Source organism: Canis lupus, chromosome 2 (genome assembly GCF_011100685.1).
Source record: "Canis lupus familiaris isolate Mischka breed German Shepherd chromosome 2, alternate assembly UU_Cfam_GSD_1.0, whole genome shotgun sequence".
Taxonomy (NCBI): Eukaryota; Metazoa; Chordata; class Mammalia; order Carnivora; family Canidae; genus Canis; species Canis lupus.
This window is the reverse complement of record NC_049223.1, coordinates 30730280-30752408: the sequence shown is the minus strand read 5'-3', so window position 1 is coordinate 30752408 and position 22129 is coordinate 30730280. Positions and strand designations below refer to the sequence as shown.

Sequence of the window (22129 nt, the reverse complement as noted above, 5' to 3'; positions counted from 1 at the left end):
AGCCCGTGACCTATGTTTGTGTGAATAACTAAACTTTTGCTTTGCCAGAGGATTCATTGGTAATTTAATTTCAGAGCAATTAAGAGAGATTTTGACAGTCTCAATTAACCTGATAATCAAGAATCCCCATGCAACAGAGATCTCACTTAAGAACTTTCTGAATGTGGGCAGTCGCTTTAATCAACACCTTGAGAAGATGTTCAGAAATCTAAAGTAATGGAATCAGTGACAATATTTCCCCCACCCCCAGAAATGTATGCTATCTTCAAATTTTCCATGTACAGAGTAAATGTTCCCATAAATGGTCAATTATTAAAGTATTTGATCGCCAACCTACAGATATGGGGAATTTACTGAGCTCCTAAAGCATTTGTTGGGAAATATTCTTTATATATGTAACTTATCTAGTGTGATTCTCACCAAGTTTCCCTAAAATGAGATCTTATTATCCTCCTAACTGAATGGAACCCAAGACCTAACACGCTCAAGGAATTGTCCAGAATGACTTGTGGGAAGAGGACTCCCATAGCCCGAACCCACAACCTGGTTCTCCCCACCAGCCTGTTTGAAGAGGCTAAGCAAAAACTCACTTATTTACTTACTTAGTCCCTATTTTGTACCCCAAAATTATTTTAAAGTAGTTCCAGATAGATTTAACGGAGTGGACTTTTTAAAAACAATACCAATTCCAACCAATGTTCACAGGTGCCGAATAAATTTATGTTCCAAATTGGAACATATTACGAGCGCTTGGTGTTCTCCCAAAGCTCTTTAGATGGAAAATGATCTAGAATATTAAAATAGGCTAATCGGACGAAACTAGCTGTCAGGTTGTGACATATCCTTCCCTGGGTGTGCATAGTAATCACACAGGTAAGTGTCGGTGAAATATGCTATATATATTTGTAGTTTGAGAAGAGGAAGGAGGTAGAGGTGATTTTATTCTTAAAAACTTTCAAAGCTCTGTCTACACTAGACCAGGATGATTGGTCCTCTCACCTCCTTTCAAGCAGGTGTCGGCCACTTAAGTGGAAACTAGAAACTGACAACTCGGGATCCCTGGGTGGTGCAGCGGTTTGGCGCCTGCCTTTGGCCCAGGGCGCGATCCTGGAGACCCGGGATCGAATCCCACGTCGGGCTCCCGGTGCATGGAGCCTGCTTCTCCCTCTGCCTGTGTCTCTGCCTCTCTCTCTCTCTCTCTGTGACTATCATGAATAAATAAAAAAATTAAAAAAAAAAAAAAAGAAACTGACAACTCAATCATTCAAAACTCTAGACCTGCCTGCTCAACGGAAATCCCTGCAAACAATGGGGGTTGGTTAAATTCATATTAAAAAAGCAAAGGGAAAGAATTATAATTATTGTAAGTGATTAAGACTTTTAGAAATTTTAGTTAAGGCTAACATGCAAATTTGTTAACACGCGGCAAGAGCCTTTCATTTTTGTCAAGCGCCCAGTGAATTACTCTGGGGGGTTCAGGTTACAGATCGTTCCCTATTAATACTTCTAGTATTATGACAATATTTTCGATGCCTTGAAGAAGACTTCCCACATTTTATAGGTGTGTACCAAACAAAAACAACTCATCAGAATTCCTTCGGGAGTCTCCAAGAATGCATGCTTAGAGCGGGTGCCAATACCAACTTTTCACATAAATCTACTCATGCTTAAGTTAGGATGTTGACCATATGGTTTGTGGAAATATTTGATGCATTTGCATACGATACACAAGTTTTGGAATAATCAGGCTGACTGAGATGAGAAGAGGGAGGTGTGACCATGTGTTTACCTTCATCTTGATTTTATTTAGCACCTGCAAAAAAATTAAATTTGAGCCACGAAGAACCTGTCTAGGAATGCCTCCTGGGTCCTCCTCAAGGAAAAGAAAGGTCAGTTACAAACTACACTCATATGCACAAGCTGTCTACACCCTGAAATCTAGAGTCTGTGGTTCTGCAGTTCATCCGATAACCGCGGGTCTTCATTGTAGGATTCCATCCATGGCTGAAACTGCTGAGAGCCATAAAGGCAAATACGGAAAATGTGAAACCATTATGTGGAGGAATGGGAGGTGGTCGTAGAACTTGCCAGTTCATAGGATGTTTACATAATGGTTTTCAGTGGATACACTCCCTTCCTGATGCAGGAGTATGTGTCTCTACATGAATATTAATGTGACATGAAAATAAGAGGATTAAACCCAAGTTGTATTTCAGAGCAGAAATAATGCCTAGAACTTAGTAGGTACCTCAATACATACCAACTGAATGAATGAAGAACATTCTCTAGTTTTGGGGAGGAGATATTTATTTATTTATTTATTTATTTATTTATTTATTATTTTTTATTTTTTGCAGGAGCCTCCACCTGGGGAGGATTTCTTTTTAAGATTTTATTTATATATTCATGAGAGACACAGAGAGAGAGACAGAGACACAGGCAGAGGGAGAAGCAGGCTCCCTGCAGGGAACCCAATGCAGGACTCGATTCCAGGACCCCAGGATCACGCCCTGAGCCAAAGGCAGATGCTCAACACAAAGCCACCCAAGCGTCTCTGGGGAGGATTTTTAAATGATAAATAGATTTGAATATATTTTCTTCGTCTGTGGAAATGATACTGGGGCTCTCGTCCTGCAGTTCTTGAGATAAATTATTTGCTAGACTTTCTGAGGGTGAAATCTTTACAATTTCCTTGCATTCTTGGCTAAATATCCTTTTGTGACTGCAATTCTCTCTTTCTTGCTCTGAGCTTTTGTTTGCATTTTCTCTCTCTTCTCATCAGCTGGAGATTTAATTATTCATCTTTACAGAGACTCAGCTTTTGTAGTGGTCCTATTTTATGGATTTCTGTCCTCATAGTTCCTTTCTTTCTTGTTTGATTTTGCTGATTTTTATTTTTTATTCCGGCTTTTTGAGTCGAAAATTCAGCTGGCTTTCAGGCTTCTCTGTGTACACAGGTACATGTATAACCTTCCACCTGAGCATCGTTTCCCACTGCCCCTCGCATTTTGCTACATAATGGTCTCTCGGTCATTCAATTTTCGGTACTATTCTTAGGATTTCCTCTTTAATCCTAGGGGTGTTTTGGTAATATGATTTTAAGTTTTTGAAACAAGGGGTTTTCTTTAGCTTCATTTATTAGTTAGGTCTAATTTGATTACATTTGCAGCAAGCTTAGACTGCTACTTTTTTCCTATAAATGTATTGAGATAAGCAGAGTAGCCTGCTACATAATCTTTTGGGTAAATGTTCCAGATGGGCTGCAGAGTATGGATTTCTATTTTTATATGTAAAGTTATATACAGTGCATATGTGTATGTGCATTTGCGCACACACACACATAACATATACACAAACATGAAATTGCTGTATAGTGCATTATTAGTGTGCTTTGCACTTTTTTGTACACGTGAATGGAAAATTTCCCAACAAATGTATTAAAATCTCTAAATAAAATCTCTTTTCCCTGAAATTTTATCAATAGTTGCTTTCTGAATTTTTAAGCTATATCATTCATAAATATTCTATCTTTAATTAATTTTTCCAGTATATTACATTTTTCTTTGTCTGTTATGATTGTCTTGAATTAAATTGTATTTCCTCTTAAAATTGCCCTTTCATTCATTTGCTTTATTATATTTAAAGATTTTATTTATTTATTTGAGAGAGAGAGAGAACACGAGCAGAGGGAGAGAGAGGTAGATTACCAGCTGAGCAGAGAGCCCAATATGGGGCTTGATCCCAGGACCCTGAGATCATGACCAGAGCTGAAGGGAAAAGCTTAAACAACTGAGCCCCCCCAGGTGCCCCCATTTGCTTTATTTTTGCTCAATGTACCTCCATGTTTCCATACTGTAATTTTCAATCTGTCTGAATATTTTTATATCAATTATAGGTCACATAATGCTAGATCTTTTTCCCTCATCAAATCTGTAAGCCAATAATTTTATTGAATGTGACACAAATACATGTATTATAATTGAAATTATATTAAAATTTATCTTTATCATTTTTTTCATGTTTCCTATATTCAATATTAAATTTTTTTTCTCATTTCTTTTTGTTGGGCATAGTACATTTTCTTATTCCCCTTTCAAATAGATAAATTTGTTTTGCACACACACACACACACACACACAGAGAGTTTATAATCAAGCTCTCTTCATTTTCCTTTCTGCCCTTTCTGCTCATGGATCCTGTCCCAACACTTTAAAAAAAATTTGCACTGGACAAAAAAAATGTATATCAATTTGATAAATTTGATTTCTCACATCTGTTTTTTTTTTCATAAACTAAAAAAAGAAATCTCTCCTAACTTCGTATGTTTGGTTTAAATAATAATGGTAAAAGAATACCCAAGTATACTCTACCCAGAGGCACCAAGGAAACACTATTGAAGAATTTTGAAAAACCCTTCTTACCCTCCATCACATATACTCCCTATTCCCACAAGTAACCACCACCTCAAATTTTATTTATTATCGTAGTATTTGTACTTCAGGTTTTTCCAGATGTGGTATATACCTCTAAACAATATGTTGCTTCATTTGGATGTTATCAGAATTTATATAAATGGAATTTATTCTACGTAATTTATTTTGCCTAACATCAGGTGTTGGAGAACATCTGTGTGGATACATAAACAAGTAGTCCATTAACTTTCATTCATGTGTATATTTACAGTTTAAATAAACTACACATTATTTTACATTTGCCTAAAAGTAGACGTTTGGACTCAGTTGTTTTTATCTTTTTTTCTACTACAAGCCATGCAGCTATCAACATTTGTATACATACACCCCTTTTCTAGGGCATGTATTGTCAAACTGGTTATTCTTGCCAATTTGGTCAGAAGAAAAAGCCATCCTCTTTTAATTTGCGTGTGTATCTCAGTAGTTACTAATGAGAGTGAACCTATTTTCACATGTGATGGTGTGGCCTTCATTTAATGACTCTCACTAGTCATTTACAGCCATGAAGCCACCACCACATTAAGATACAGAGCATCTCCCCTTTCCCAAAAGACCTCTCCCTCTGGATCGGTCGACGGTCCCTTCAACAATCACTACAGACTGGTTTGTGTTTTACCAAAGTGGAATCAAACACCACACACCTTTGGGTGCCTGGCTTCTTTCCGCCACAATGATCATTCTGAGATTGACTGAAGTTGTTGTGGGTTATCCATTCCTTTTTATTGCTGAGTAGTACTCCGTTTTGTGAATACATCACCACTTTTTGTTTATCCATTCATACGTTAATGGACATGGATTGTTTACAATTTTTGGTTATTGGGAATAAAGACATTATGAGTTTTGATATATATGCTTTCCTGTGGCCACGCGTTGTCTTTCTTTGGCGAATACCTAAATGTGAAAGCCTGGGTTATATGGTAGATGGACACTTTTTTAATATAACTGAGAGGAAAATCTGTTTCTCCATACTCAGAATACTTCTCTACTCCATGTCTGTGGATACGCTTCACACCCCACGCACGTCTGCAGGTGTCTGCAAGCACTGACGGCGTGTCCTACGCTTCAACTCCATTCTGACACTGCCTACCTAGAAAGAGCACCAGATCCCACAGGTGGAGGGCTCAGGCCCACAAGACTGCCCCACTTCAGACACCAATGTGAGTCTAGGTTGCCACCCATGCCTCTGACCTGTTATAGACTGTGGAGATCCCCCCCAAAAGTTTTTTTTTTTTTTTTATTCATGAGAGATACACAGAGAGAGGTAGAGACATAGGCAGAGGGAGAAGCAGGCTTCCTGTGGGACCTCAATATGGGACTCGATCCTAGAACTCCAGGGTCACCCCCTGAACTGAAGGCAGACACCCAACTACTGAGCCACCCAGGTGTCCCATGATGATGATTTGCTAGCAATTCTCACAGAACTCAGGAAAAGTTTGCTTACTAAATTACCAGCTTATTATGAAATATACAACAGAAGACCAGCCAGGTGGAAAAGATGCTCAGAACAAGGTATGGGGATAGAGCGCAGTTTCCACATCCCTTCAGGGCACACCTTTCCACCCCAGCACTCCATGTTCACCAACCTGGAAGCTCTCCAAACCACATCCTTTGGGTATTTTGTGGAGGCTTCATTACACAAGCATGATTGATTAAATTATTGATCACTGATGGTTAACTCAACCTCCAGCCCCTCTCCCCACCCTGGAGTTTGGAGACTGGGGCTGGGAGTTCCAACCATCTAATCACATGGCTGGTTCCCCTGGAATTCAAGAAATGGGATGGGGTACTGAGACACAGTAGATATTTTTTATTTATAAATCACAATAACAGAGTAGCTTTATGGAGCTATAATTCACACAGCATATGATTCACCCTTTTAAAGTACACAATTCCACTATTTCTCATTCACAAAAATGGGCAAATCTATTTTATAATATTTTCATCACTCCAAAAAGGTGCTGTATCTATAAGAAGGCTATGCATTTTGCCAAACCCCCAACTCCAGGCAACCACCAGTCTACTTCCTATCTCTATAGATAATGTGCCTATTTGGGATATCTCATATAAGTGGAATTATATGTGACCAATTTGTGATATTTTGTGACTGGCTTCCTTCACTTAACATAACATTTGCAAGGCTCATCCATGTTGTAGAATGGATCATTCCTCATTCCTTTTTATTGCCTAATAATGTTCCACTGTAGTGGCCGTACCATGTTTTATCTATTCATTCCTTAGTTGATAGATATTTCAGTTGTTTCTACTCTTGGCTATTCTGTATAATGCTGTATGAATATTTTGTGTGGAATTGTTTTCATTTTTCATGAGTATTTATGTAGGAGGGGAGCTGATGGATTTATTGCAGCTTTGTGTTTAACATTTTGAGGAATTGACAAGATAGTTTTCAAATGCAGCTGTATCACTTTATACATTTCCCCTGGCTGTGCATGACAGTTCTGATTTCTCCACATACAGATGGGCATTTGACTTTTAAGAAACTGCCAAATAATTCTCCGAAGTGACTGCCCCATTTTGCATTTGCGCCAAGAGAGAATGAGTTCCACTTCCTCTACTACTTGACCAATATTTGATACACTCAGTGTTCTAAATTTTACCCATTCTAATGGGTGTATGGTGGTGGCCCACTGTACTTTGGGTTTTTTGTTTGTTTGTTTTTATAATTTTATTTGTTTATTCATGAGAGACACAGAGAGGCAGAGACACAGGCAAAGGGAGAAGCAGGATCCCTGCGGGGAGCCCAATGCAGGACTCCAACCCAGGATCCCAGGATCGTTGTGACCTAAGCCAAGACACTCAACCGCTGAGACACCCAGGTGCCCCTGGCCCACTGTACTTTGAATCCAATATCTCTCTGGTGAGTAATAATGTTCTCACATGTTTGTTTATTTGTTTTCCTATCTTCTTAAAGTGGAACCATGGGCCACTAAATCTAGAACTTTCTTCTTTTCTTAAATAAACATTTAGAGCTATAAATTTCCCTATAAACAGTGTGCATCCCACAAATACTAATGTCTTTTACTTATCATTCAGTTCAATATTTTCTCATTTCCTTTGTGATTTTTCCTTTGACTATGGATTATTTAGAAGTTTGGTGTTTTGAGGGGAACCTGACTGGTGGCATGTGACTCTTAATCTTGGGATTCTAAGTTTGAGCCCCATGTTTCATGGAGATTACTTAAAAATAAAAACTTTTAAAAAAAGTTTAAAAAGAGGAAGTGTAGTATTATATTTTCCAAATATTCGGGAGTTTTCAAATTAACTTATCATCGACTTCTACTTTAATTCTGTTGTAGTCAGAGACCAAATTGTGTCTAGTTTCAAAACTTCTAAATTCCTCCAGACTGGTTTGGTGGCCCAATGTGTACAATTTACTTTGATAAACATACCACATGCACTTGAAGTATATTCTGTAGTTTTGGGATATAGTGTTCTGTATCAATTAGATCATGGAGAATAATAGATTTACTCAGAGTGTCCATGTCTTTATTAAATTTTGTCTAGTTGTTCTGTGAGTCGCTAAAAAAGTTTTTTTTTTTAATCTCCTACTATGTTTGTGGAATTCCCTGTTACTCTCTGTAATGCTGTAGGTACTTTCCCTTCATGTATTTTGAGGTTCTCTGAGTAGATACATACAGAGATAAATGTTTTCTGTGACGTACTGATGAACTGATCCTTTGATCAATTTGGAGTTACATCTGATAAAGATTTCAGTCTTGAAAATGCATGTATTAGCTATTAGCATAGCAATTCCAGCCCGATATGCTTATTATTTAGATAGCATTCTTCTTTCTATCCATTTCCTTTCAACTACTGCGTGTATTTAAAGCAAATCATTTTTTACAGACAGCAAACAGTGGTTCTTCCTTCATTATCCGTCCTGATCTCTGCCTTTTAAATGGAGTGTTTTAATCCACTACCATTTAATGTAATTATTGATATGGCCTAAGTCTACCATTTTATTAAGTTGTTTGTTATTCCCTCTGTTTTCTGTTTCTCTCTTCCCACTTTGTTCGTCTCTTTTAGATCCCATAAATGTTTCAAACTCCTATTTTGAAAAAAAAAAAAAAGTTGGCTTTTTAGCTGTACAGATTTGCACTTTTAAATGGTTGCTCTAGGGATTACAGTATACATCTTTAACTTTTCAGGCTACTTGAGAGTGGATTTGTACCCTTAACATAAAATACAGAAATATGCAACCATATTAACCACTTACCCTCTCCAACTACTTTTTTATACTCTACTTATTGTATGTATTACACACATAATTAGAAGTTCCACAAGATTTTGTTATTTACTTTAAAAAAGCATATAAAAAGTAAAAAATATAAAATCATATGCTTTTAAAGAAACCGAGAAATAATGCCTTTTGTGGTTGCCCCCAAACTCCCCACTTGCAATGGTTTTCATTTATTCCTAAAGACCCAGGTTTCCTCTGGCAAGACTTTCCTTCAGTGGGAGCAACTCTTTAGTGATTCGTGGAGTGCAAGTCTCATGGTAATGGATTCCTTGGTTTATCTTTTTCTGAAAATTATCTTCATTTGTTCCTCTTTTTAAGAGGGTATTTTTACTGGACATTGAACTCTGAGTTAATATGTCTATTGTTTCTTCTTTTACCAATGTAAAATGTTTTCCACATGTTTTCCATGGCCTCCCTGGATTCTGATAAGAAATTCATGCTGATGGAGATCAACCCTCATGTAGGGCTTGTCATTTTTTTCTTGTGATATCAAGATATTTTCTCCTGATGTTTGAATTTCAGCAGTTTTCCCATGATGTGCCTCATGATGATTCTCTTTTGATTTTATCCTATTTGGGGTTCACTGAGATTCCTGAATCTGTCAATTACATCTTTCACCAAATTTGGGAAGGCTCTGACCATCATCTCCTCAAATATTTTTGTCTCATTCTCATTCTCCTTTTGTTCTAAGATTCCTCTGGCCTTCCGTCACCTTTCCTTCTAACACTCCTATTACACAGTCCCCTAAGATCTCATCAATTTTTTTCCCTCCCATCTTCAACCTTGATATTTTCTATGGGATCTATCTTCAAGCTTACAGATCTTTTTTCAGTTCTCTCTAGTTTGCAATTATGTTCCTCTGATGAATTTATTATCACAGGTATTTTATTTATCAGTTCTATATTTTCCATTTGGTCATCTTCATATTCTCTATTTCCTTATTGTCATTTTCTGACCTTTCATTTGCTGTGAGTGTATTTTCCTTAACACACCAAGCATAGTTTTAATATGACTTTAAAGTTCTTATATGATAGACTCTTTTTTTAATAATAAATTTATTTTTTATTGGAGTTCAAATTTGCCAACATACAGAATAACACCCAGTGTTCATCCCGTCAAGTGCCCCCCTCAGTGCCTGTCACCCATTCACCCCCACCCCCTGCTCTCCTCCCCTTCCACCACCCTTAGTTCATTTCCCAGAGTTAGGAGTCTTTATGTTCTGTCTCCCTTTCTGATATTTCCCACACATTTCTTCTCCATTCCCTTATATTCCCTTTCACTATTATTTATATTCCCCATATGAATGAGAACATATAATGCTTGTCCTTCTCCAATTGACTTACTTTACTCAGCATAATACCCTCCAGTTCCATCCACGTTGAAGCAAATGGTGGGTATTTGTCATTTCTAATGGGAGAGATAATTGGGGATTTAGACTCTTAATTATAGAGAACAAACTGAGGCTTGCTGGAGGAGAGTTAGTGGGGGAGGGGAGGATGGATGAAATAGGTGATGCAGATGAAGGAAGAGCACTTCTGATGAGCACCTGCTATTTGTAAGTGATGAGTCACTAAAGTCTACACCTGAAACTAGTATTACACTGTGTGTTAACTAACTGAAATTTAAATAAAAACTTGAAAAAATAAATAAAGTTCTTATCTGATAATTCCAACCTGAGGTCATCTCAGAGCTGGCATCAATTAATTGTCTTTTCCTTTGAGATGAGGTCACATTTTCTTGGATCTTCGTAGATCAAGTAATTTGGAATTGTACCCACTAGGCTGCATATATTCTGAATACTTTTTCATTTTTCAGAACAGTGTAGACATGCCTGTCTTAGCAAGCCAGTGACTTCACCAGACTCTGGTGTGTAGAGTGTCACACTGGTGTCACCCCAGAGACACAAGATTGTACTTCAGTGTGTATTGTGGCTGCAATCAGGCTTCCCTGTGCAAATGGGGCTCAGAGTTGAGCTGGAGCCTTGGCTTAGAGTTACAATCAGATATCTCTTCTTTGTCACCCTCCTTCTGTTCTGTCCTTCTCCAGCTTGTATTAGCTACTCTAGGCTTCTTTCCCTGGGTCCCCAACCAGAGTCCTACTCGCCCAGGGTATCTGCTCCTCAATGGAATATTCCTTCATTGTAGAAGCTGGTAAAAAAAAAAAGTGGAAATGTGCTCTGTACCCATCACTTGCCTCACATTCAACTCCAAAGCCTGCTTATTCTTGTCTCGTCCCCAGAGCCTTCAGATGATAGGTTTTTAAATCTTGTCTTGTATTAAGTATTATTAGTGAATTTAAGGTTCACAGAAGACCCTAATGCAATCCTCTATGCAAGGCCTCTTTGTGTCTTTTATCCCCTTACTCCTTTGTCAGTTTTACACACACACACACACACACACACACACACACACGGAAAAATACACTATATATATATATATATATATCCACTATATTATATATGTATATATATATATGACTCTAAACACTTGTTGATTTCTTGTGTTTTGAATATTTTCTTGTAAATTATGACTTGTCTTAATTTTTTATGATAAGCAGCATTTTTTAAATTGAATATAGTCAAATGTCTCAATATTTTGCCTAATGGCATGCATTTTTTGTCTTTTTAAAAAATACTTCCCAAATCTCATCATTATGCCAATACTCCTTTCTGCATTGTTCTAAAATTTCAAGTTTTATTTTTATATCTAAGACTTTAATCAATTTGGAATTGATTTTTGTATGTGATGTGAGGTGGGATCAAATTAGATGGGATTTTGGTTTTCTGGATGGATAACCAAAAGTCAAATATTATCATTTACTAAGAAGCCAGTCTTTCCCCTATTGGCCTGCTGTGTCAACTCTCCTTCGAGTGGTCTATAAATGAACAAGTCAATTTCTAATGGTCTATTTGTCTATCTTTTGTCAATACCGGAGTCTGCAGATGAGCCCAGTTTTAACAGAATACAGAAGTCTGTGGACACCCAAATGCTTCCAAAATCAACTCTGCCACCTTTAGGACTTTGCTTAGAGTTGGTTGGGTCTGCATAGGGTTGTTTGATCAAGAAACTCCAAGTGCCTCATAGCCTGATTAGGAGGCGCAAGGCGCAAATTTTCTTCTCTTGTTACAAGTAAGCAGAAGCAGAATGTAGGTAGCTTACATAGCCAGCACGGACCCTAAAATGAAATTGTCTGAGTTCAAAACTTGATTTTACAACTTACTAACTTATGTGGTTTTCCCTTAGGAAATGACTGGACCTCTTTCAGTGTTTTCTTATTTTTAAAATGCTAACAACAATGAATTCAAACTTCAAGAGTTTGGTATAAAATTTAACTGAGAAAATGGACATGAAACACACCTGACAGGACAACCAGCACAGCACCCACCCTACAGAGCAAGGGCCAGGCTCATGAAGTAAAATAGCATCCCATAGGGCAGAACTACAACAATTTGCCCACTCGTTCCCATTCTGATCCCCTACCATCCTGACTTCAGTGATTCCAAAACCACATTTGCAGGTTTTCCTGACACTAAAACTACTAGGGCCACCTGGCTTCTGCCAATTAGGTAAAATCCACCAAGAAGTGAGTGACTGACAGGACCTAAGAGCCACCCCTTCATGGTTGATGGTGAAGATGTCTTCTCAGTGGGGACAGTGAAGAATCAATTCCTGGTCCAAATCGTAGTTAGTAACTATGGCAGTGCTGCTGTGACAACAGTGGTTTGGGGACTTCCCCTACGAGTCCCAGCTGAATAGCTCTAAAACTACGTTTTCCATCTCTTCAGAAGACTGCCTGAACTATGTAAGGTTTTCATTCATTCAACTAATATTTGCAGTGCACCTACGATGTGCTGAGTATCACTTACGTGTTTGAAATACATTGGTAGATAGAACCCAACAGAGATCTTGCTCCCAGGTGCTTCCATTTTAGCAGGTGAAGACAAATATAAATATGCAACAGAATGAGTCCAAAATTTTAACAGTACAGGAGAAAGTAGAAAGTGCTCCAGAAAAAGAAAAGGTAGAGTCAGAAAGAGGGACCGAGTGTGGCAAATGGCAGGAGGGCTGTAACTGTAAGCCAGGGGTTGGCTTGTACCTGTGGGATCTGAAAGGATGCATTTAGGAGGGAGAGAGTTCCCCGTGTGGATGTCTTGGGGAGGCTCCATACAAGAGGAAAGACCCCCTGCCAGCCTAGAAGGTGGGATGTGCGGTGGCGCAGGGGGAGCCTGGGCGGGGAAGACAAGAGCTGGTCATGGTGTAGCTTCTCAGACCCAGCACCTGAGGCCCAGCCACATGCAGTGGCCAGGTTCCTCGCCGCGCTCTTCCCTGGACCCCCTGATTTTCCCAACACCTGTTCATGGCAGTTCTGTGCTCACTCCTCTGGAAGCCTCCCCAATCACTGCCCTCCACACCCTCAGCTTCTCTCCAGGCCGCCTGCTCCCCACTCTTCCCTAGAACAGTCCTGACTCACTGCTGCCAGTGACCTGGGAAAGGGAGTGGGTCTTGTTGACCTCTGTGTCTTCAGCTCTTGGCTGGAAGACATTCAACCTGTAGAAATGGTTGCTGCAAAGGTGAGTAAGTGGATGGAAAAAAAAAAACAATGATAATCTCCATTTTCCACCCTAAGATCAGTTAATTGCTACAGTCCCCAAAATCCAGTGGTGTATATATGGCATGTGAAACTGTCCCATCTACTGTGTTCTTTACGCGGCCTTGCTAAAGTCTAAGCTCCCTTCCATGGTAGGGTGAGTAAGACATAAACGGCCTCAGCGAATTACCACCCAGAATGAGCCAGTATTTCTTGCACTTAACCCCAGCCGGGGTTAAACACTTGTGGGTGTGCTTCCAGACTGCCAGAGTGGCCAATTAGTGAATCAGTGCCCCAGTGCCTATGCCCTCTTGGTGTCTTCTTGGGTTCAAGAGAGCCTTATGTAATATTAAAATATAGTTCAAAAATTGAATACACTCTCTGCTTTCTTTGGGCTTTCACTTTAGAGACCGTGGTCAAGAAATCTGTATCGGGGCACCTGGGGGGTGCAGTTGGATAAGCACGTGTCTTTGGCTCCAGTCATGATCCCGGGGTCCTGGGATGGAGCCTCACGTCAGGCTCCCTGCTCAGCGGAGAGTCTGCTTCTCCTTCTCCTTCTGCTGTCCCTCTTTGCTCATGTTCTTTCTCTCAAATAAATAAATAAAATCTTTAAAAAACCTCTATCAAACACCTTTATATATTAAAATGTGTACATCTATGGATGAAAAAAATTATAGCACTTACATGTTATTATTGTATTGTGTACGTATATGCAAACAGTTTGAAGGAAACCAGAGAAGCTTCAAGGCCAGACTGATCACACAGGGCCCTCCTGAGTACAACACATTCTCGAGAAGCTGCTGTACGTCACGAAGTTAGTACCTCGTTACCAAACTTGGTAGGACTGAACAGTTTACTCACTGACTCATTTTATTTGGGAAAGACTTAGTGGTAATTTTAAATACTTTATTGTTATGCTCCCATCCTCAAGAATGTGTTTACACAATGCTAATTACTCACAACTGAAAACTGTGCTTTCTTTTATACCAAATACCCCCACGATGAATGTGTCAGCATTGGGGTAGATTAAATCAAAGAGTAGACCTTTCCATGGAAAAAGTACATTACATTTGGACTTGTTGCTAGAAAGATTTTTAAAAGGAAGGAGATTTTTTTTCTTTTTTTTACATGTACGAAGACTGATTTGGGAGTCATGCATTACATTAAGCCATACTATGCTAATTCTATGTAATATGTTACATTTTTGTCTAAACAGTCTTACAAAAGAACATTTTGTTGGGTGGTGGGCTGTATGTGTGTGTACATATGTATGCGCACGTGCTTGTGTGTGCATTCTGGTGGGTTAAATTCACTTTACTACTCTTCTTTTCAAAATTCGCAGATTTGCTTAGCTCTTTTGCCCACTTATCTCTAAGCTATATGTTAAAATAAATTTGTGAAATTTCTCAAAACAATTCATTCACATTTTGTTTGGAATTACATCAGAATTACAAATTAATATGGAAGGAAATAATGTTTTTGTAATTTTCAGTCTCCATCCTGGAATTTGTTTTATTTGTCATTTACTGAATCAGAGAACTCCTCTGTAAAATTTGAATTTCGTTCATCTAGTTTATTTACACTTCTTGTTGAATTATGCATAACATTAGGAAAGCTACCAAGTCCTAGAAAGACGGAACAAGAATCTGTCTTCTGAATCATTCCTACATCACTATGTCAGGGGATGGGATATCGGTCTTTATAATTTGTCCAAATGTTGGAATGGTCATTTATAAAGAAGCCATCTATGTATTTAGAGCAACCTCATTATCCGGCAGATGGTATAGCAGAAGTTCTCATAAATTTCACAGACTAGATACCATCACAACACAAACAATAAAAACAGCGTGATCATTGCTATATAACTGCACAGGAAACATTTTATTTGAGGCAAAAATTCAATAATAAAATCAACAAGGATTTTCTATGAATACTTTGTATCTTGTATTTCCTAAGAGTGAGTAAACAGCATTGCACCTTTTTAAAAAAGATTTTACTTATTTATTTGTCGGCAGTGGGGGAACGAGGAGGAGCAAAAGGAGAGAGAGAGAATCTCCAGCAGACTCTCCGCTGAGCATGGAACCTGACACAGGGCTCGATCTCACGACCCTGAGACATGACCTGAGCAGAAATCAAGAGTCAGGCGCTCAACCAACTGAGTCGCCCAGGCACCCCCAGCCTTACACTTTTTAGGAAAAAAAAAAAAAAACACACACACAAAGAATTGCTGCCCTAGCACAACATGGCATGATTCTAACTTTTCATAAACTAAACAATCACGACCATCTTTCTCTCATCATGGGTCCAGGTTGCAAGGAGAGATTAACTTTTTGAAAAAAAAATCACCATCTGGAAATTAACTTGATGGTTTCCAGTGAAAATATGGAGTTTCATTTAAGTAATCTTTTTAAATTACAGGAAATTTTGTCAGCATTTTGAATCCTCTAGCATCACAGCCTTCGCTAGCTATCCTGGGACCAAGTCGTGCTGTGCCGCCACCTGGTTATCCACTAAATCTGACCCACGTTAACCTTCCAGGGAAACGTACACTTAGAATCCTGACAGGTTTGAGGGTGCCTGGGTAGCTCAGCCAATTGAGCATTCAACTCTTGGTTTCAGCTCAGGTCACCATCTGAGGGTTATGAGATGGAGCCCTGCGTTGGGCTCCTTGCTCAGAGCGCAGTCTGCTTGAGATTTTTGCTCTCTCTTTGCCCATCCCCCTACTCATTCTCTGTCTAAATAAAGACATACACACATAGCTACCTACATAAAATCTTTAAAAAAAAAAAAAAGAAAGAAAAAAAATGGCAGGCTTGCGATTTTTCTTTATGACCATTTTAGCTAGAAATACAGGGTTATTTTTTTCCCTAGATTGTGCTACCAAAAGTTTCAGATAAGAGAATCTGTAAAACATACAGCAATTTTATGTTGTGTGAAGTGAAATATTATCTATCATTTTTCAGCTCTGTGCACAAAGAATTATTCCAGCCAACGTCCTGAGAATTTTACAACACAGCTAAAAATGTTGGAGTTGGATGATATGGAATCTCAAGGTAATTCATTTCACTCGAATACATATTTGTCAAAGAGGCTTATGCATCACTACTTGTTTTGTCTGTTTGTTTGTTTACATGTAGTTTAGGGAAGAGAAATTGCAGGTGTCAGCGTGCCTCACCTAAATCCTGCTCGCGGAGCCTAGTCCCGGAGCTGTGGGAATGAGCAGCAGGCCCTGCAGTGGTCGGTCACCTCTGAGAAGCAGCCACCAATCGCCAGTCTTCGCTGAGTAGTGCCCCAGCTGAGATTTACTGCATGCTCGCCGCGGGCCGGATGACACCAGGCACATTTGCAGGAGGACCTTATTCAATTCTCACCGTGGCCGTATGAGCTAACTGTGTCTCTATTTTTCAGAGGAGAAACCAGTGTTTCCAGCCCACAGTAGTGTATCGAGAAGGGAGCTCCAAAATTTGATCACCTGGCCCATCACCAGGCACCTTGATTCCCCTCACCTTGACTCCGGGCTCTGAGCCTGACAAATACAATGCAGAGGAACGGACGTCAGGCCCACCACAGAGAGGCTGGGGATTTACAACTTGGGGCACGAGCCTGATGCCATCAGGAGCTTTGTCTTCATGGCTCCATGCTGCTCCAGCCGCAGATGTTGGCAGGTGGGGGCAGAGGGACCCACAGCGACCCTGGAGACACAGCCCAGGACTTGGGTGGTCTGTCCCAGCTTGGGGACACCGGTGAAGGCCACAGGGTGCCATCCGTGTCCCGGCCCACCTCCCCTTCTCCTGCCTCTTCTGACCCTGTTCCCACCTTGTCCTTTCAAAGATGTTTCTTTCTGCAATCTCCACTCACTGGCTACGAGGCTGCCACAGACCACCTGTCTGCTCTAACAACGGGGTTCCTACCCACTTTTCTGCCTCTCCCACCTCATCTAATGACCTGTCCCAACCTATCCACTCATCTTTTTCATTTCAACACCTCTTTCAATATCCTCCCTATAGACCAGGAAACCAAATTTAATTGTAGTAAGGGACCAACTAGGTAACATTCATAGAAGTATCTGGGTGCCAATCACAAGCAGTCCGTCCTTTGGCAAATGTATTCACCATCTCAAAGATTTAGATTCAAAGGTATTAAAACACCATGAACAAAGCGAGTCTAGAGAAATGGAATTGGGTTGCCTCATTTAGACCCATTCATAGACCTTGTCACTATGGCTAAATTACATTCTTGGTACTAATCAGTGAAACACCCTGGTTCTGAAATCATTATGATGACAAGAGATGGGGAAAGAAAGCTGGCCTGGACCAGCCAGGTACGCTACTGACTAACGTACGGGCACAACGCAGAAGAACCTTTTCTGCCTTGCTGTACCTCATGGCACAATAATCTTTAAAATAATTTTGGGGGCCCCTGGGGAGCTCAGTTGGTTTAGCCTCTGCCTTCGGCTCAGGTCATGATCCTGGGATCCTAGGAGGGAGCCTAATGTTGGGCTCCCTGCTCAGCGGGAAGACTGCTTCTCCCTCTTCCTCTGTTCCTCCCTCGGCTTGTGTTTGCTCTCTCTCTCTCTCTCTCTCTCTAATAAATAAATCAATAAAAACTCAAAAAAAAAATTGGGGGGTGCCTGGCTGGCTCAGTCAGTGAAGCATGTGACTCTTAACCTCTAGGTTGTAAGTTCATGTCCCAGGTTGTGTATAGAGATTACTTAAAAAAAAAAAAAAAAAATCTAGGGATCCCTGGGTGGCGCAGCAGTTTGGTGCCTGCCTTTGGCCCAGGGCGTGATCCTGGAGACCCAGGATCGAATCCCACGTCGGGCTCCCGGTGCATGGAGCCTGCTTCTCCCTCTGCCTATGTCTCTGCCTCTCTCTCTCTCTCTCTCTGTGTGTGACTATGATAAATAAAAAAAATAATAAAATAAAAAAAAAATAATAAAATAAAATAAAAAATCTAAAATAATTGTATTCATAATCCTGATACAGTGATCATGGAAATTATGATTAAAATAATTTTTAAAAAAGCTAGTTAGATACCAGGCACAGACATTTAGACATGCCATTAACCTGGGATTGTGTCCTGGCCTTTTGCAAACATTGTACTGACTTACACACACACACACACACACACACACACACTCACAGTGTTAACGTCCACACCTACTGGGAGTCATCTAAATGGAAAAAGGAGACTCATTCTCTGAAAAGTGTGAGAGACACCCTATTGGAGATTTAACTGATTTAGGGGTGAGCCATGGAGAAAGGAGGTCATTCTATTAGCTAAAGTCAGGGGTGAGGCTCCCATTCAGTCAGAAACCACCCCTGCCATTCCCACATCAGAAAGGTTTATCTGATTTTTCTCACTTACAAATGTTGGCAGAGCATTAAAAGTCAAGACAGCAACAGAACCTCCAGCTGGGCACGCTGTTACTTGTCAATGACCTTTTCCACCTTTTTTTTTTTTTTTTTGAAAGATTAAAACAAAATCTTACCTTCCCCAGCTGCTTTTTTTCAAGCTCACTTATCAGAAGTAATAAGGGACATTAAAAAAATCAGTATTTCCTGGACCCTCAAGATCCCATAAATAAATAATTTAAAGGGCAAGTGAAAAGTTGAAGGAAATGTTCCCCACACATGCATAGGGCTACAAAGACCTAAATATGTCTATTATACAGCGGCTTGAAGAATTTGAAAAGAGAGAGACAAGTAAACTACCGTAATAGAGTAATGGGGAAAGGATATGAAGAGATCATTTGGGAGCAGAAAAATACATATGGTGTTCAAAGAAGCATGAAATAGCATGCACTGTTTCACCTATCAATTGCTCAAATATTAAAAATACGTTAGAGCACGCAGTGTTGTCCCAGACACGCAGATGTGGACCCTCTCAAATGTCATCGGTGAGAAAAACAAATCGATACCAACTTTGCACAAATCAGTTTGCTCATTCCTATGGAAAAGCTTAGAAACGACAAATCCTTCGGTCCAGTAATTCCACTTCGAAGGCTGTATTGTAATACAATCGTTCTGCATATACTAAAAAAATTAACCTCAAATATTCCTTGTTAATCTCTGACCAAATATTTGAATAATCTGGTAACAGAACAGCATATAGTATAGACTCAGCTTTGTAAGAAATAATATTTGTCGGTATAAAACACATAGTTAAAAAAATGAAAATATGTGCAGCAAAGAGATCATTCCAGAATGGTGGAATTTTAGACGTCTATTTTTTTCTCTCTGATAACCTAAGAGGATTATGTTTTCTTTAATAATGATGCGTTATGACAATAGATTTTTGTTTTGTGAAATGAAAAGAAAGGTGGTTTTCCTTGCTTTGTGATGAAAATATAAATGCTTCTAGGAGAAGTCAGTGAAAGTGATATAATTATTTGGTATGGGAAGTGATTCTGTGATGTGTTGACTTGTAATACAATGACACCACTACAGAACAAAAATACTCATTTTCATGGAAAGAATGAGAATGTATAGAAAGTCATGAAAACAGTACTTTCCTGCCCACGTGATACAACAACGAGACTTGTAGGTTTTCTTCTTCATCCTTCACTGCCCAATTTCTGTATGAGAATGTTGATTACTTTCCAGGAAAACCTATTCTAAATCCAGCCCCTATGCCTTTCACAGGTACACTGAATAGCTTCTGGGAAGTGTTAAAATAAAACCGGACTATCCCGTGATCTAATATGTTGAGGGGAAAAAAATCATCACCTAATTTGCATCCAAGTATTATAGATGTACAGACATAGACAGAAGCACAAAACATCTAGAAAAGCCACCTGTGGATGGTAAGTTTTCGAGTAGTTTTATTTTTTTTCTGTTTTTTTTTTTTTTCCCTAATTTACAACCTCCCCCCTCCAAAAAAAATGTATTATATGATCTGGAGAAAATGTTCAATGTACCCTCAAGGGATAAAAAAGAAAGTTTACAAACAGGTAGTTCTGCCCATGGTTGGCAACTTTCATATGAACACGAAACAGCATTAGCATAACGTATCAACAGACTAGTTTATAGAGTGTGTAATAATCCCACAGAAAGTGGTATCAATACATCACTTGAGAGCAGGGATGTCAATATACTTTTTTTTCCCAATTGGGTATTTGACAAATGGTTTTGTTTAAGAGCTCCTCCCTAGATAAATAGGAACACACCAAAATCTATGATAAGATAAAGATGGGAGTGGATTTGCCCTCCACCAAGGGCAGGGTGCTGAGAGATAAAGTTTTTGCTCCACCCTCAGCAACTCCCTCACCAACCAGTGTATTTGGAAAGAAAGAGCTCCCAGTGGAGGAAGAAGTGGAGCTAAGCTGTCTTTTGGCTGCTTCATTCCCACCTTGCCATCTTCAAATCCTCCAGGTTCTTACCTTTTCAAAGATTTCACACTGTCCAGCAAGGATGCACATCCCTAACAGAGAAGAGTCCATTGCGCAACACTTCAAAATAGACCAAGTGGAACAGGATCCGTAGGAACAGGATCCAAGGCTTCTGTTCCAGCAGGAGAGGGTGGCTTGCAAGCTGAGCTGGGGAACCTTCTCCCGGTGGCCCCTCCAGGCAGCATTTAGGGGAAAATGCACATGCTGGCTTTATGTCTTGCTGCCTGGGTGATCCCAGGCAAATGACCCGAGTTCTGTTCCCTCCTAATTTCTAATGCATTTACTTCCTAAGGCAGCGGTGAAGAGGTACGGGGGATGGGTGTTCAGCGCGGAAGCTGGCCCATGGCAGGCACCCAATCAGCTAGTCACCCATTCGGTTACCGACATGCTCCTGCTGCGGACGCAGCTTTGGAAAACCACAGGTAAAATTCCAGTGGTCCTCATCACACCGGTATCACCCGGTCACCAGTAAGTAGGAACAGCAGTTTCCGATACAAGAAATTTGGATCAAAAATATCCTTTGGATAATCTAAGAGCCTTCAGGAAAAGATTCATAATAGGATCATCTCCTATGGCAACTTGTGCTTTTCACTCAATGCAACTATGATATCACCATATCATTAATCAACTCTTCAGAGAGACTCTTCTCTAGGGATTATTTCTTCAATACCATGTCCACATGCACTGCAATGCAGCCCCGGTCTTCTAGAGGCTCAAGGCTGCCCTGAGTTTGTCCTGGGCCATCTGTGGGCCTCCCTTGTCATTAACTCCTCTACACAGAATGGGGACACACAGTCTTAGCCACCGAGAGAAAAGCCTGAGCACCAAAAACATGAAAAGAGCCAAACCCCCCAGAACCAGGCCTGGAGAGGTCCTTGCCACCTGTCCCCTCCCGCTGCTGGTCAAGGTGCAGGGTGGCCACAGGGCTGGGACCAGGGACTGCGACCCGCTGTGTGCATTGGCTCCAGATGACCTGGGTGGATACCACCACAGGGGGTGCGACACATCTGGAACCTCACACCTGGTCGGGTGCCAGGAAGCAGGTAGCAGGTAGCAGGAGTCTATGTTAGAAGCAATTTGGATATTAAGAGCTCTGGATCCAGGGACTGGGGGACTCAGTCTGCTGAGTCTCTGCCTTTGGCTCAGGTCATGATCCCAGAGTCCTGGGATGGAGTCTGCATCGGGCTCCCTGCTCAGCGGGAGTCTGCTTCTCCCTCTGTCTCTTCCTCCTGCTTCCCTTCCCGCCCTCTTGTGCTCTGTTAAATAAATAAATAAATAAATAAATAAATAAATAAATAAATAAAACCTTAAAAAAAAAAAAAAAAGCTCTGGATCCTTCCCAAAGATTTTTCCATCTCACCACAATGAGTAAAAATTAGTACGTGGTGACACAATCTAACACCTAATTAAATAATGTGTTGT

At 40.0% G+C, this 22129-nt stretch overlaps 1 protein-coding gene and 1 long non-coding RNA gene across 5 annotated transcripts in view; one reads left to right on the top strand and one right to left on the bottom strand.

Annotated features, from left to right (window-relative positions):
• Positions 1 to 22129, bottom strand: part of LOC106557569 — a 175540-nt gene that overhangs the window by 144303 nt on the left and 9108 nt on the right. The gene's annotated exons all lie outside the window — the stretch shown is intronic.
• On the top strand, positions 7065 to 21356 carry LOC119870174. Its single transcript, XR_005355398.1, has 5 exons — positions 7065 to 7347; positions 14038 to 14131; positions 16281 to 16982; positions 19962 to 20122; positions 21000 to 21356. It is a non-coding gene; the product is annotated as an uncharacterized LOC119870174 (long non-coding RNA).